The sequence below is a fragment of the Xylocopa sonorina genome, chromosome 1, assembly GCF_050948175.1.
Source record: "Xylocopa sonorina isolate GNS202 chromosome 1, iyXylSono1_principal, whole genome shotgun sequence".
NCBI classification, from domain to species: Eukaryota; Metazoa; Arthropoda; class Insecta; order Hymenoptera; family Apidae; genus Xylocopa; species Xylocopa sonorina.
Window position 1 is genome coordinate 13,819,051 of NC_135193.1, and position 14,479 is coordinate 13,833,529.

Here is a 14,479-nt window from a genome sequence, read left to right on the forward strand (position 1 = left end):
TTAATTTCGTATCGACGAGCAAGTTTTGTACGATCGCTCGTCAGACGAATTGAACTGTAACTCTAAGACGTTTTGATTCGTGATTTCGTCTAGTGAAAATAAACAGTGTGTTTGAAAAAGTATTCGTACACCCATATTATTTCTACGTATCGTAAAGTTGAATCTTTCGAACGAGCAACAAATTCTTGGTCGAGACGAAAAGCGTGCGCTACGTGTATAAAAAATTGCATAACAAAGACTGTAATGTCGTTTCAAGCACGTATTTTAATGAATCTATTAATACTCGAAGCTGCAAGTTAAAGTCGTAAGCTAAACTAGACTCTCTCGTCGTGAATAATCAACGATTAATTCGATTCCCTCGAAAATCATATTGTATGCTAAGTACCGAAAGGAAAAAGCGAAAAAAAAAGAAAAAAAAAATACAAAAACTGTGCTTTTATCGTCGATGAATTTTTACCGAGAACTTGAGAACTATCATCAGCGAAATGTATTTGAGATTTGCGTTTCCCCCATTCAATTGAAACGGAAGTGGACACCCTCGAGAAAATTTTAAGGACAATCCAACGGGACGTTTCCACGCTCACATTCGCGCACTTCGCAAAGCAACGTTGTTCAGTATTTTTTAAAGCAATACAGAGAACATAGCAGGAATGAATTGTTGTTTAAATAATCAACGCGTGTCTCGTGCGACAGATTTCAGTCACGGGACCGCGATAGTTAGAGATCAGCTCAAACGATTATTAATATTAAATTAACAGAGGACAGACTCTGGCCAAATCGAATTTATGCGAACTAAACTATGGTTTTCTTTCCGTTCAAGGATCTCATCGCATACGAAAGACCACGTAACGAACGTAATCGAGATTTGCAGCTTACTTTAAGAATTGCGAAACAATCTAATCAGTAACCACAAACAAGCATTTCGTTCTTTAACGAGTTTCTAGAATTCGTTGCATCGCGTTGCGTTGTAATCACGATCGAATGTAATCGATAATCTAGGACAACACTTCGAATAATTGTGGGAGTATTTGATCATTTCGAGCAACGTTCCGGACGAGTATGCGGACAGAATGTCGTTTCTACGAAACACCGTGCATTAAAAATCGATTTAGTAAAATTTCGAACAGCGGACGTTCGCGATTCCCTCTGTATCGCTTCTGTTACGTTTCTTCGAGTGCAGTATCGACCGGTTTATCCGAGAGTTTCGAAAGAACGCGACTCGAGAAAGGGTGAATTTTTCATTTTTACGGACGTTCCTTGGTTCTCGAGCCAATGAACTCGCAGACAGTAGGTACATATACAATTCCGTACAAAGTAAACGAAGAAAGGGAGAAAAAGAGAACGAGAGAAAGCGAGCGAGCGAGCGAGCGAACGAACGAGAGAGAGAAAGAAAGAGAGAGAGAGAGAGAAAGAAAAAATGTTCGATGCGTTTTCGAGGAAATAAGAAAAACGAACAAAAAATGAGAATAAAGGACTCACATAATGTGACACAATAGTGCTGTAGCTGAAAAGAGAAAAGACGGTTATAGTTTCTATTTTGAAGATTATATTTTTTTAAATTTATTAATTTTTGACTTCCACATATATATATTTATATATATATATATATATACATATAATTGTATATACGTATTCGCATACTTATTATATACGTATAAATATAAATGAATATATATATATACGTAAATTATAAATATTAATTGTATATAAATATATATACGTACATGTATATGCGTATGTATCCGAGAATGAGGCCGTGTAACGCGTGAAATCCGCATTATACGCATCTTTTAATAACATTATTATTACCATAGAGTTATTAAACGTACTATGAATATCTGTATGAGTGTATCGCCATTTCGATATGTCGATACATCGATTCACAGCGTGCGAACCTATACGCATCTTTATATACACTGTAACTGGATGTTATATTCATACTTCTTGAGATGTGCTTTCACGAAAACTCGAAACGATCGATCGGCCTGCGATCGACGCGAAAAGTCTTACGCGACTCGCGCAGCGGTGGAAAATGTCGCGCGAGGCGGGACACGATTTTACCCTGCAGCGACGCGTCGGTTACCAGGATTTTATAGCCTCGTCCCTTGCGGGTAAACGCGGATCGAGCTTCGCAACAGCGTGGCGTAACGCGAAGATCAAGGGGTGAAAAAATGGGGAAAGGAGGGCGAGAGAACAGCGAGGCAAAGCAAAAAATGTACCTCGCCTCGGGAAATTATGGAATTATGAAATCTCGAGCAAGGATCTTGGAATCGAAAACAAGGTTTGCCAACTTCTCGAATACCCGCGATAAAGTTGCGACTACTTCTACGCTCGTCTTAATACGATTCTCTATTTATAAAAAAAGCAATTTTCGTTTGATCACTGCCTGTAAGAAAAAAAAAATGATTTCGTTGAACACAGAGGAGAGCAGTACTCTCGACGATTCGCGAGATATCGATCCGCGTTACTTGGCCAGCTCAAAGCGACTGACCCTTTGAACGTCTCTGATACTCGGCCAGTAGAAAATCAACGACGATCAATTTAATTAACACCGCGAACGTTAAGAGCGTGGCGATTTCGCGGGGTAAAGGACGATCTGCGTTTACTCGACCGTGGAGAATTGGATGAAAAGATATAATCGATAGGCTAGCTCTCGAGCGGTATAATAAAAGTCCCTTTAATTAGAGGACTTGACGTGTATTTTTCGCTCGTATCGCAGGTTCCAGCGCGCGCACAGAATGGCGTCAGATTCACCGGCACTTTAGCTGAAAGGTGTAGAGATTAATCTGTTTAGAGTAACACCGTTAGTTCCTAGATTTCAAGTTAGACTTAAGATGCTCCAAACAAATGGAATTTCTGATTCGATGGAGAGGAGCGAATAGACTTATCGACGAGGATGAAGCGTCAGTTTCGTGACGATGAGAATCGTCGTGAACGAAACGATGGTCTCGTTAATCTTCTACATTTACTCCGTAGATTTATGATTCGATGTAACAGCATGTAAATGTGCGATTAATTCGATAAGAAGCCCCGTTTTGGCCGATTAGGTGCAAGAACCGTGGAAAACCGGTGTAAATCGGCGGACGAACGATGGGGCGCTGTTAAACGGAGGCACAATGCACAATTGATTTCCGTTACACGGCTTGTTACATTAAACTAGCTTAGGTAGGCGAAACAATTCTGTGTACATATACATATTATTAACGGTGTAACGTATGTGTCGAGAATCCACGACACGGATCCATCGATCGTGGCGCGTTTACTATTGAGAATTGACTTGTTTGTTCGAGTTGAAACTGGAATAGCTCACGCCTAATTAGGGCCTATAAGTGTATACAAACAAATAAAAAAGTTGAGAATACAGTTTTCGGGGTTATCGTTCATTTGGAGCTTCCCCACCAAAAGTGGAGAAGCAACGTGGAAGACGTTCAGAGCGCGTAGTTGTGTATGAGAGAAAAGAAAAAAATCGTATCGCAAGGATCCACGAAAGTACATCTCGTTCGATTTTTATCGAGCATTTTTTTCTCTGCCGTACGAACGAAAATAAGAGAGCTCTTTTAATTAATCGGTTATGTAATTTCATATCTCTTTGCGGCCGCCCTCTTCGTACCATTTGCTTCTCACGAATATCTGACTTTAAATATTCACCGATAATTACGCAATATTTTAATCGTTCGTGGTAAATTATATATTCAAAAGAAAAATTCAGTTTGTCTTGCGTTTTCCGCACGTACTCTATAGCGATATTTTTTTTCTTTCTTTAACAAACTTTACGTGAATTTATTGCTTCTCTCATTATTACGTTTTCAGATGTTTAAACGGTTACGTTTTTAGATTTAAACGGTTCAAATATTGTAGAATAATATGTATTTAATATGATAACACTGCACGAGAAGGAGAAACGGTAGCGTCGGGTCGAACGTGCGCCTGTAAGTATGCTCCTCGTGTCTTATTCTACTGATTTCAGTCAGACTGCCTATCCACGTAAACTACCCTCTTACTTATTTCTATTTGTCAAATAAAATGGAACAGATGATTACTTTCGCGTGCAACGTCAACGTTAAATTAATACATCAACGTCAATATTAATATTAATCGATAAGCGCCTTAGCTACTGCATTAGCTACGCGTAACATTCCGTACAATTCCATTGATGGACTAAGAGATCTTTCGAGGAGATTGTCTTCGCAACATTTCCAAGATTCCTGATATCCTTTGCTATCAGTCATACCCTCGTGATTCTCGTGGTAGTCTCGCGTAAACACAGATATATCTCCCAATTGAAAGTGATTAGATTCGTGAGTGTAAACAAATATACTTTCAATGCTGCGTCTCTAAACAAGAGATTACAGCTGACACATTACATAAAACGAGGCGAGCGTAATCTGGCCACGTTAACGTTATCGCGCACATTTCTCGAAGATATAAATTAAATAGATGCACGCCAGATTCGTTACGACGCGTAGCAATCATGTACGAAAATGTATTCCGTGGGCAAAAAAAAAATCGCCAGTGGCTACGCGCCGCGAGAGTATCACCAGATGTAGCGTGACTGTCAGGCCAGATTCTAATTTACATTCACGCGACAGATATTTATCAATAACGTCATCCTCGGGTCCCCGACATGACTTCTGCAATCAACCCTCGCTAGGTGGCGTTACGCTCGATTATTCAAAGATACTTGCAGCGCGGTCAAACAGAAAACTAAATTAGCCGCTATCGCAATCGAACGTACTTTTTTTATAACGAGAAAATCTATCAAAAGTAATATCGGAACACGATTGACGTAATCCTTACATAACCGACGATAATTCGCGAGATACGCGACGACAATTATAGCCACCGACTTGCAAACGATCGACCAACGGGAACGCGCGCGCAGCATCGATCAGCATAAAATTACACAGTGGTAGCACACATTCCAATTCCCCAGTCAACATCCAGAGCTCCAATCACGAAAAAAGGAAGATTATAAAACTGAAAATATCATCGACTGTTCGCATTTGCTGAAAAAAATCGAAATTTTCACAAGCTCGGACGATACACGGTATCGAGTTCAAACATTCGTGGCACTGTTCCGGTCCCCTGATAAGCTGACCGATTTTCAAGAGCCGCCAGCTGGCGCCACCGTGGAAACGAGCGTCACGGCGCGGACAGGCGCAGGTTCGCACACCAATCGCGCCTGTCTCTATTTCCGTAGAGGTCGAACGCGTGTGCCAGCGAGAGAAGCCAGTCTGACCGTGCCTGACGATTCCACTGCGGCTTAGACTTCAGCCGGACGGGGTCTGGCCTGCCTTGTCCCCGGGCTTCCGACACCGTAAGTACACCCGTATTACTGACTGAAATACCCCGTTGGTTCCTCGTCAGCTGCTGGCAGCTACGCGCGGCTGCTTTTACCCGCTCCGTTGCTAAAAATCGCTGGCTCGTTCCACCCGGGTCCGTTAACGGATCGTGGCCACCGTCGCGTTCGCGCCGCGCGCCAATAAACTCCGCTGACAATTCACGGTCGACGCGTCGCGACCGACCGGGGGCTCGACTGGCCCAGAAACCTGAAATCGCTCGCCTGGCCCCGACGAGTTCCTGTTCCAACCGCGTCAACGACCGAATCGACGAGGAACGCGAGCCGCCCTGTTTGCCACTCTCGAACGAGAGGCATGCCTGTTACTCGACGCTTGGACGGACCCGAACTGGCGCATCCGTAATTGCCGCACACGTCCATTGCGCGACCCTCTCAGGCAGATATAGATACAGATCGTGGGAAGACCGTGGTGCGTTGAAAGGAAGCGTGCGCTTTCTGTCTTAGCGAAGCGTGACTGCCGTTGCGGAGAAGAAGAATAGGAACGAAGCTAGGTGTACTTCGAATCGAATCGAATGGTTGCGAGCGAAGTGTAGATTTTAGATGTATGTACGAGATTTGGTGGCAGTGTGTATTCCAGCGACCAGTGGAATCAAGTTGGTCTTAGTCGCGTTCTTTTTATGCTCGCGTGTGGGATGATTCTGAATATGAAAAGAGGTAGTCGTGGTTCGAATATAGTGTAGATGTCACTGATAGTGGATGGGCGACAAGTAGTTACGTTTCTGATGGAATTTATTCGAATAAGTCGAAGCAATTGTTGGCGCCAAACTCGTTTCTTGAGTAGAACGTGAAACGAGGAACGTCCCGAGGCGAGGAACGGTCAGAAACGCTGGCCAAACGATCTACCCCGAATGACGTTTAGGACGTTTATGTAATAACCCGGCGAATCGCTCTAGTCGTTGATCGACGAGGCCTCGATGTAGGGTCGGGGATCGCGACCTTTGATACGTGCGTATTGATTGCTCGAGCGCAATTGCGATTTTTAATTTCTCAAAAATCGAATCTTCTTCTCTCGTGATTAGTTTTATTTCTATCGCAGATCGCGTTCGCGATCGTTCAACAAAATGTAGAAAAAGAACGACGAAGTCGAGTCGAGATTCGTATTAATTGATGAGGCTCGATGCGTGCACGATAGGACTGGTGGCAGTTAAAGAGATTTTGCGAGCGAATAGGATTACAGGATTCGTCGGCATTGCGAAATAATCTCTTATTACGTGAATACGTTTGTTGTATTCATGCACTATATGTATTTACATAACCTGATTCACGAGATGCAACACGGTTTCCATTTTTCCTAGTACAGATCGATTCATCTCTCGTCGCTTACGGGGCAACTTTGAATTCCTAAGCGATCCACGTAATTCGCTACCACGAAATACTGTTGGTTATCAGCGATGGACTTTTGTCGAGGTACGCTGAAAAATTGGTTCACGCATCGATACGATGCAAAATCTATATTTTTCCATCATATTCCACGTATTATTTCTCGCGTTCTAAAACAAATAGGAATACTAAAAATATATATGCGCTCGGAGGTTCGTTTGAACAGAAATTTATGAAAATATTTATATGCATAAAGTAATACGCGATGTTTAACGCGATATTTAGATTCTTTTACTCTATGCACGTTTTTTTCATTTACTACGTTTTTCGATTGCATACTACTTCACAAACGGCAAGAACATATAACGAGTCCCCTTGATAAATAATTAAGAATACGGTTTAAATATATTAAACGTCTGATCACGTTTTAGAATATATTTTAAATACATTTCTTCTTTTAGTTGTTATTGATTAGTATAGTTACGCATTTTATAGAAATCTAAAAATACTACTCGCGATAATATTTTTTTCACGTACAGATACACGTTATGTGTTTACAGTTAAGTGATCAGGCAAATTCTCAGGTACACAATGACAAATTATTGCTTAATTTCTCAATGAAACTGATAAAGCGTATCGTTTGATAAATGATAAACGCCAGTCGTTTAAACAAGTCAACAGTGTCTCCAATTCAAACATGCGTCACTCTTGAAACAATATCTTTTCATACATCTGTTCCGTCGGATGTGACTTCTTCCAGTTAAATGGTAAATGGTACATGGTGAAAACATACGTACAGGTTCTGTCCAAAAAATTTGTCTCGAGGATAATCGCGTGGTTTGATTAAAATTGGACACTTAGCGTTGCAACGATGGAATAACGCGTTAAAATGGAGCTTAATTCGTGTCTGATAACACGGTGTTGTTAATTACGGTCATGGATATTTAATCACACCGAATAAACAATCATCACGTCTACGTTCTCCGATGTAATTGCAATTCGTGCGATAAATACGCATAAGCGCGTTAATTGGCGTATCAAATCCGAAGGCGAGAAGCACGTGCATCTGTCGCGTGTGCACGCGCCAATCAAACGGGATGCGACATTTCGCAGTCTTCCTCTGCATGTCGCTTTACGCCATTGCCCGTGTGATCTCTTCACCTCTCCCCAAGGTGCCACCAACCATTTGCGTTTCAACGAGAAATTCTCCTGTATTTCTTGCGTTTGCAAAGTAAGAAAGGAAAAGATAGACTCAAGCAGACAAACCATTACATAACAATCGATGCTCTCAAATAACACTAGCACAGCGTTGTCAGTCGCAAAAGTGTTAATGTACTCGTCAAATGGAAACTAAGAGCGATTTTAACGTTTCACGTTTCAAATTCCTATTAGACGATTTGTTATACTCTTTTCTAAGTAAATTTTTGTAATATCGAATGTAAATTTTTTATATGGAATTACCAATTCGATTGATAAAAATTAGATAGTACGTATACTCATTGCTGAAACGTACGCGAAGGTTGCTTAGCAACCCCCAAAAGAGATTCCCCGTTCAACCCCGCAATTGCGACTTTCATTCATCGAGTGACACGGTAAATGTTTCCACTGACCTCAATTTTAACTTTATAATTGCCGTCAATAACAAAGAAGGCGTCACGCAACGTTGATGTTATCTGAATAATTACGATGAAATTAATTAACGACGTTCAGATGGCAACAGAGAAATTAAAGAGTTCTAAACGAAAGAACGCGTACATGGTCCTTTTAGGAACTGCGTTAGGCTTTCTACCACCCTGTCTGAAATATCGATTCAGTTGACGCCCCTTTTCCCAGCTAATGCAGGAATCTATGGTTGCCACGATCTTCACCCTGAGAACCAAGAATACCGGTGCCAACTGTCGCGGCACGAACGTCCATAAATTTTGCTAATTAACCACTTAAAATGTGAGTCTGCGACGTTCACGAGCTGTTCTACCGATATGGAAATAATTATTCATGCGATAAGAAAAATATAATAAAAAAGCGTAACAAGTTGTCACAAATTGTGCCCTGTATTGCTCGAAAACAATTTCGCCTATTTTTCCACTGTTTTTAATCGTTGATTCTATGGAGTGTCGAAGTATGTCCCCTCAGCGAAAGGGGTTAATATTCCACCCTTGCGGTTGACTTACTTTCCATCTGGCCACTCGTAAAACCGACAGATCAGCTGTTTCAATCTGAACGATGCCTTTCAGAGGAACGATCGATATTGCTTTCTGGTATATCAAATCGCACTTAAATGGAGCCAGAAACGCTCTCGTTAAACAGCGAGAACGATATTGCCTGCTGCGGTGTTGGAGTACCAAGCGTGGACGTTCTTAGATAATCGTAGGATGGTCGTCAAAGGTAACAGCTTGGTTATAGCGCAGAAAGAAGTACGGTTATTGAGACTTTTCAGTGTTATCGACAATCAAATTATGTTAATACTACGCTTAACAAGTATTATAATCCTCACATTCCTACTTTCTATAAATAATAGAAATTTCATTTACTTCGTTCCTATATTCTTCAGAGGGAGAATCTAATTTCATTAAAAATACAGAGAACTTCACACGGAAGAATGGCAAACATTCTGGACTGCCGGATAATTTTGGAATTGGGAATAGCTCAGCTGTTTCTGCTGCTCTCCGATCGATACTTGAAACCGTTTTCTAGCTCCTATGTACACCGTGACGCCATGATGTATCACGGGTGGTTTAGTTGAAATTTAATCCTAACGGTGTTTAACGTTTAACGAGTTTAATTTAACGAAGGCCTATAACACGCGGACAGTGGAGCCAGATTAATTAAAAAGTTCTACCGTAAATGGTGGCTCTATTTCGCAGGCAATTTGAAGATACTTTCCTGATCGTTCCTCCAGCGACTCGTACCGATCGCTTAATCCGTTTAATTGAATATCCTTGACTGACTTCAACGCGAAATTAATGATCTCTACTGGTGACATGCATCTTCATTTAAATATCATTTCGTCTCGTCCAATTAAACTACAAGGACGCGTTCAGCTTTGTTAGCGAACACCGCGAAGATTATGTATACCAGACGCACTGGGAGATACGATTAGTGTCAATTATGCTCGATTCCTTGAGAACGTTACACCTTTCATACACTCAGACCTAATAACACTTAATAGTTATGGAAATTTCTATGCGATTAAGCCGGTATTTGTTAACGCGTTAGCTTTCTTTGACTAACATCGTGTTAAAGATATCATTCCATTCTGTAGCTTCGACTTGCGATGATCTTCAAGCTTGTACCCGTACAGCTTTTCAAGATAATTGTGTTTTAATGATAAACACCTATTAGAAACTTCGTTCTAATTTATTTGACGGTTTTCACTTTTACTATCCGATGAAATTAGTCCCTTTCAGCTGATCTCTTGCGGAAAATTACTCCGTTTATCCGAAGGAAATAAGTACGTGCACGTTAGGACCACTGAAATGCCCATAACAAGCATGCTGATAAACGATAGCGTCACGATACTGTTAGGTCATTCCACAAACAACGCGGGTTTTCTAGAAGTTGAGCTTAAAATACTTTATTGACTCGACATGGAAAACCTTCTCAACGATTAAACGTACAAATTTATTGCTGGAAATCAACTTCTATCCCCTATATACAAAATTTACATTTTATATAATCTTTTTTTTTTAAATTTACCAACGGTTTATAAAATGAACATATACGTGTTTCAATATTATTCATAAATATTTAAATCCACGTGGCGCCTGTATAGGATAGCGACAGGTTGGAAATGAAAAAAGTTGCAGCGGAGTTCAAAGGTCAGTAGTACGCGAGATTATTCGTCAGACACTGTGCAGTTGCGTAATGGCCGCGCAAAGAAACCTCGAATCTGTCGATTTTCAGACTGATTGAAATTTATTTGCGTGCTTCTAAGACATTCTGCTAGTCCAGAAGTGTTTTTACTAAGAAAACCTCTTCTATGTAATATCCAACTGTATCCAAATGTATTCGTATGCACGGAGAAAAACGAGCACCGCTTTCAAGTTTCTACGTGACGCGTTAAACGAACGCTAAATTGACGATTTATTGAATGGTCATTGACCAATAAATGCATGACTGAAGGTTGTACGTAGTCATCGTGGCAATGAATATTTCCAGATAACTTTCAGTTTACCAGCGATTTAAACGTATACCATTTCATTTCTCTATAAATTACCATAATTAATCAGAAAAGCAGTCGTACTATCCTCTGCATAACTATTTCGTATTATCTTTTGGGAAATTCTTTGGAGAATAAACAGTGAGATGCTTCGATTGACGAGATTGCACGAATAACAGGACGAAATTTGGAATTGGCAACGGATTCGACGAGAGGAGTCTACGATATGGATTATGTCGAACCGGTTCCTTGACACGCATTAATTTAATATACCCAGCACATTATTACGTCCAAGGCCAGCTAACGACACGTTTAAATGGCTCACTTTGTACAGTAATATTATTTTCTCCCCACATTTAAACGTAATGGAGAAAAGAATGAAATCTGTTTCATTGGATTACTCGCTTTCGGGTTTACAGGCCAGATTGGAGCAACGAATAATCCAACAACGCAGCGATTATCTCAACGTTATTAAAATATTCAGAAAAGCCACTGTACGTGAAATTCTGTATCGCACAAGGCGCAGGTATGCGTATAACGTGTCCATTGTAAAAGTAAACGATTAATAGCCACGAGAAACTAATAGACATGGCACGTGAAAGGAGAAATGAAACAAACGGAGTGACACATCGCGCGCACGTCGTGTAATTATACCATAACTATACCAGACGTGTCTTAGACGATAATAAAAGCGTACCTTAAGTTCTTACAATAACACGTATGTATATTTGTTGTTATGGATTCATGTCATTGTTGCGGATTCATTGTCAAATGAATGGTGACGTTTTTGCACGATTTTCTGGCTCGTAAATAATTACGAACTATCAGGCTGATGTATAGTCCCAACTGAAATTAATTACGAGTGTATACGCGTTAACTTGTCGTCGAGTTATTATTAACTCGTTTAGCAATTATAAGCAGTGGCAGAGAGACAGGAATTATCGTCTGTTTGGTACACAATTTTCTACAGATAATTAATTACTATCTCAGTAGTGCAGTTGCTCGCCACTTATATGCAAACACGTAGCTTATAAGAAATTCTATTCTTAATCGTTTCATTGATAGTCGCAGTACAGTAATAAACATACTACTTTTTATTCCATCCAAGGGAAACACAATTTTATTATATTATCACTTGCTATACTAGATGTAGTTGAAAATTGAACGCAGAAATTGGCCATATGAAACAAGGGCAAACGATAATAGACTATAATTGTTTGCAACAATGTTTCGATCGCGACTATCGTTATTATGTAAGTAGCTTATTTTGAATGTACGTTCGTGGTTTCGTACGGAGGCCAAAGAAGTTCTGCATTGTGGTTTGAGATTTGGTTAAGCCACGCATATTCCACGCTTGATGTATAACATAAATCTTGGCATTGCGTGCCTTCCTTCCACGAAACGATGTACGGATTCTTGGAAATTGGCATTCGGTATTGTACGCGATTTTTGAACAGCTTCCACACGATCCAAAGTGGTATTAAGTGGTATTAAGAGTATAACCGAGTAGGAAGTTTGCTTCGCAGATTCAGTTTTTTACTAAACAATTTTTGTCAAACCGTGTGGAATTACTTTGAGAGTTACAATGTTATAACGCGATTCTATGTATAACTCCGTTCAATCTTGGCAGATGCTTCAGACTCTATTTTAGAATATTCGAATATATAATTCATGTGAGCGTGAGAATTATTACATGATTCAGAGATAAGACATTCCTACTCGATCGTAAATTTATTACAGTTACTCTTTGATATTTTTCATCAGTGTCACATTCTCGTGCAGTTAAACTTCTTATTATTAAATGTATCACGTCAATAAAGATTGTATAAATTGATCAAACTTCGATGAGAAACGAGTTTATTTTCAAATTTATTGTTCATCAGAAAAAAGTATTAGAAATTCTTTGTTATTACGCACTGGATGCATTTATACACGGCAATTCAGCAATTATGCATGCGCAATACAGTTGCAAACGATTATTTCGCCTGAAGTTCATAGTCTACTGTTTACGTAAGAGAAAAGCGATTTAGAAAACATACGATGTCAAAATGAAATGCCACGTAGCCCATTGCCGCTATTAAATGGCACCGATCTGACCATCGAACGCTACAACCCCCTTTTTTCACCCTCTTATCGCCCCACAAACTTTCAATAACTCTCTAAATACCTCCATCTATCGTCACGTGGACGAAAAAAGTCGCAACAATTTATATAACGCACTGACGATTCTTTTTTCCTTTCGACGCACGTAAGGTACTCAAACTACGACTACAGAGACTGCTCGAACCAAAAAGCTAGACGTTTAGTGAAACTAACGTTTCCATACGCAACATACTGATCAGTTCTACGAATTCCACAGTATGCATCACAAAATTACATGCATCGACATGTATCATTGTTTCGCATGCGTCTGCGAATAGATTTTCCTTCTATTTTTCCAACAATCTTCCACAACGTCGAGACACAATGTTGCGAATGAAAATGTTGTTCACTTACAATTAAGCCATACAATTTCACGTAAATTTGCATCGTTGTAAATAGAAATTATAGGTAAAATATACGTGCGTACGATATCCAAACCGATAGTCGAGGTTGCGAAGATCGAGTAAAAGTGGTCACCGTCGTTGCATACAAGTGGAACACACCGGCGATGCCAAGGTGTCAAAGATCCGAGCGCGTGACTGTCTCTAGGTATTCGAAATCTGCATCAGGAAACTGGTTGTCGCTCGAGAAAATCCAGACAAGGTCGTGTCGTAAAAGATTACACAATGAATTACGCAATCGTCGTGCGTTACTGGAATTCGAGTACCAGACGTTTCACAATGAATAACAAACGACTTGAACTTAGAAAATCGGCTTCCTGATACGTGGGCTCTTTTAGTTTTACCGGAGAAACGTAGAAACAACAATATTCAGTATACGTATATATGCGTGGATGTAAAAAATTCAAATGAATGCGATATTGAAAGTTAATAAAAGCAATTATTAATAGCAAATGATCGTTCGAGTTTATATGCATCAAGTTGCTCTGTAGACAACAAAAAAGTGGCATTATGCGTGCTCAGAGTGAAACGATAAATCCAAATTCAAACATTTCGCTAAAATCTCCACGTTCGATCAACGGAGATACTAGAGAAATATTACGAACCTGCGCTGTTGACGCATCTTTGGGCAGATTCGAGGGAGATTTCATTAGCGTGCAAACGGGGGTGAATAAGTTCGTCGAGCCTCAATTTCTTCAATGGGTGTCGTTAGCCCCGCGACGCGACGCCTACGAATAACCGAGGCAATGTATTCCACGAGGAGACTTTAACCAGTCTTTATTTACTTCTAACAGTCGCGTGTGTATCGTACGTTCGCGGATTCAAAGTGCACTAGCGAAGGACGAGGAGACAAGTCGCCTCGAATCGTGTGTGTATGGTGGCTTTCGTTCCCGCGTTTCGTTTACGAATCGAAGTTATGGTTTTCGATTCGAAATGTTTCTACGACGGGCAATCGACGGTTCTCCTCTGACGTTCGTTTCAAATCAATCCCGATTCCTGACACTTTTGTCTTCACGAAGTGCACGGTTTTTTTTTTAACATCTAGAGGTTTCTCGTATTCGTAACAAGCGTTTATAGACACTTAAATTCATTTAAATA

General features: G+C 40.3%; 1 protein-coding gene across 1 annotated transcript in view; it reads left to right on the forward strand.

Moving 5' to 3' along the window:
• The window catches only part of LOC143428194 (putative methylmalonate-semialdehyde/malonate-semialdehyde dehydrogenase [acylating], mitochondrial), a 67,156-nt gene that overhangs the window by 18,811 nt on the left and 33,866 nt on the right, over positions 1–14,479 (forward strand). The window lies entirely within an intron of this gene.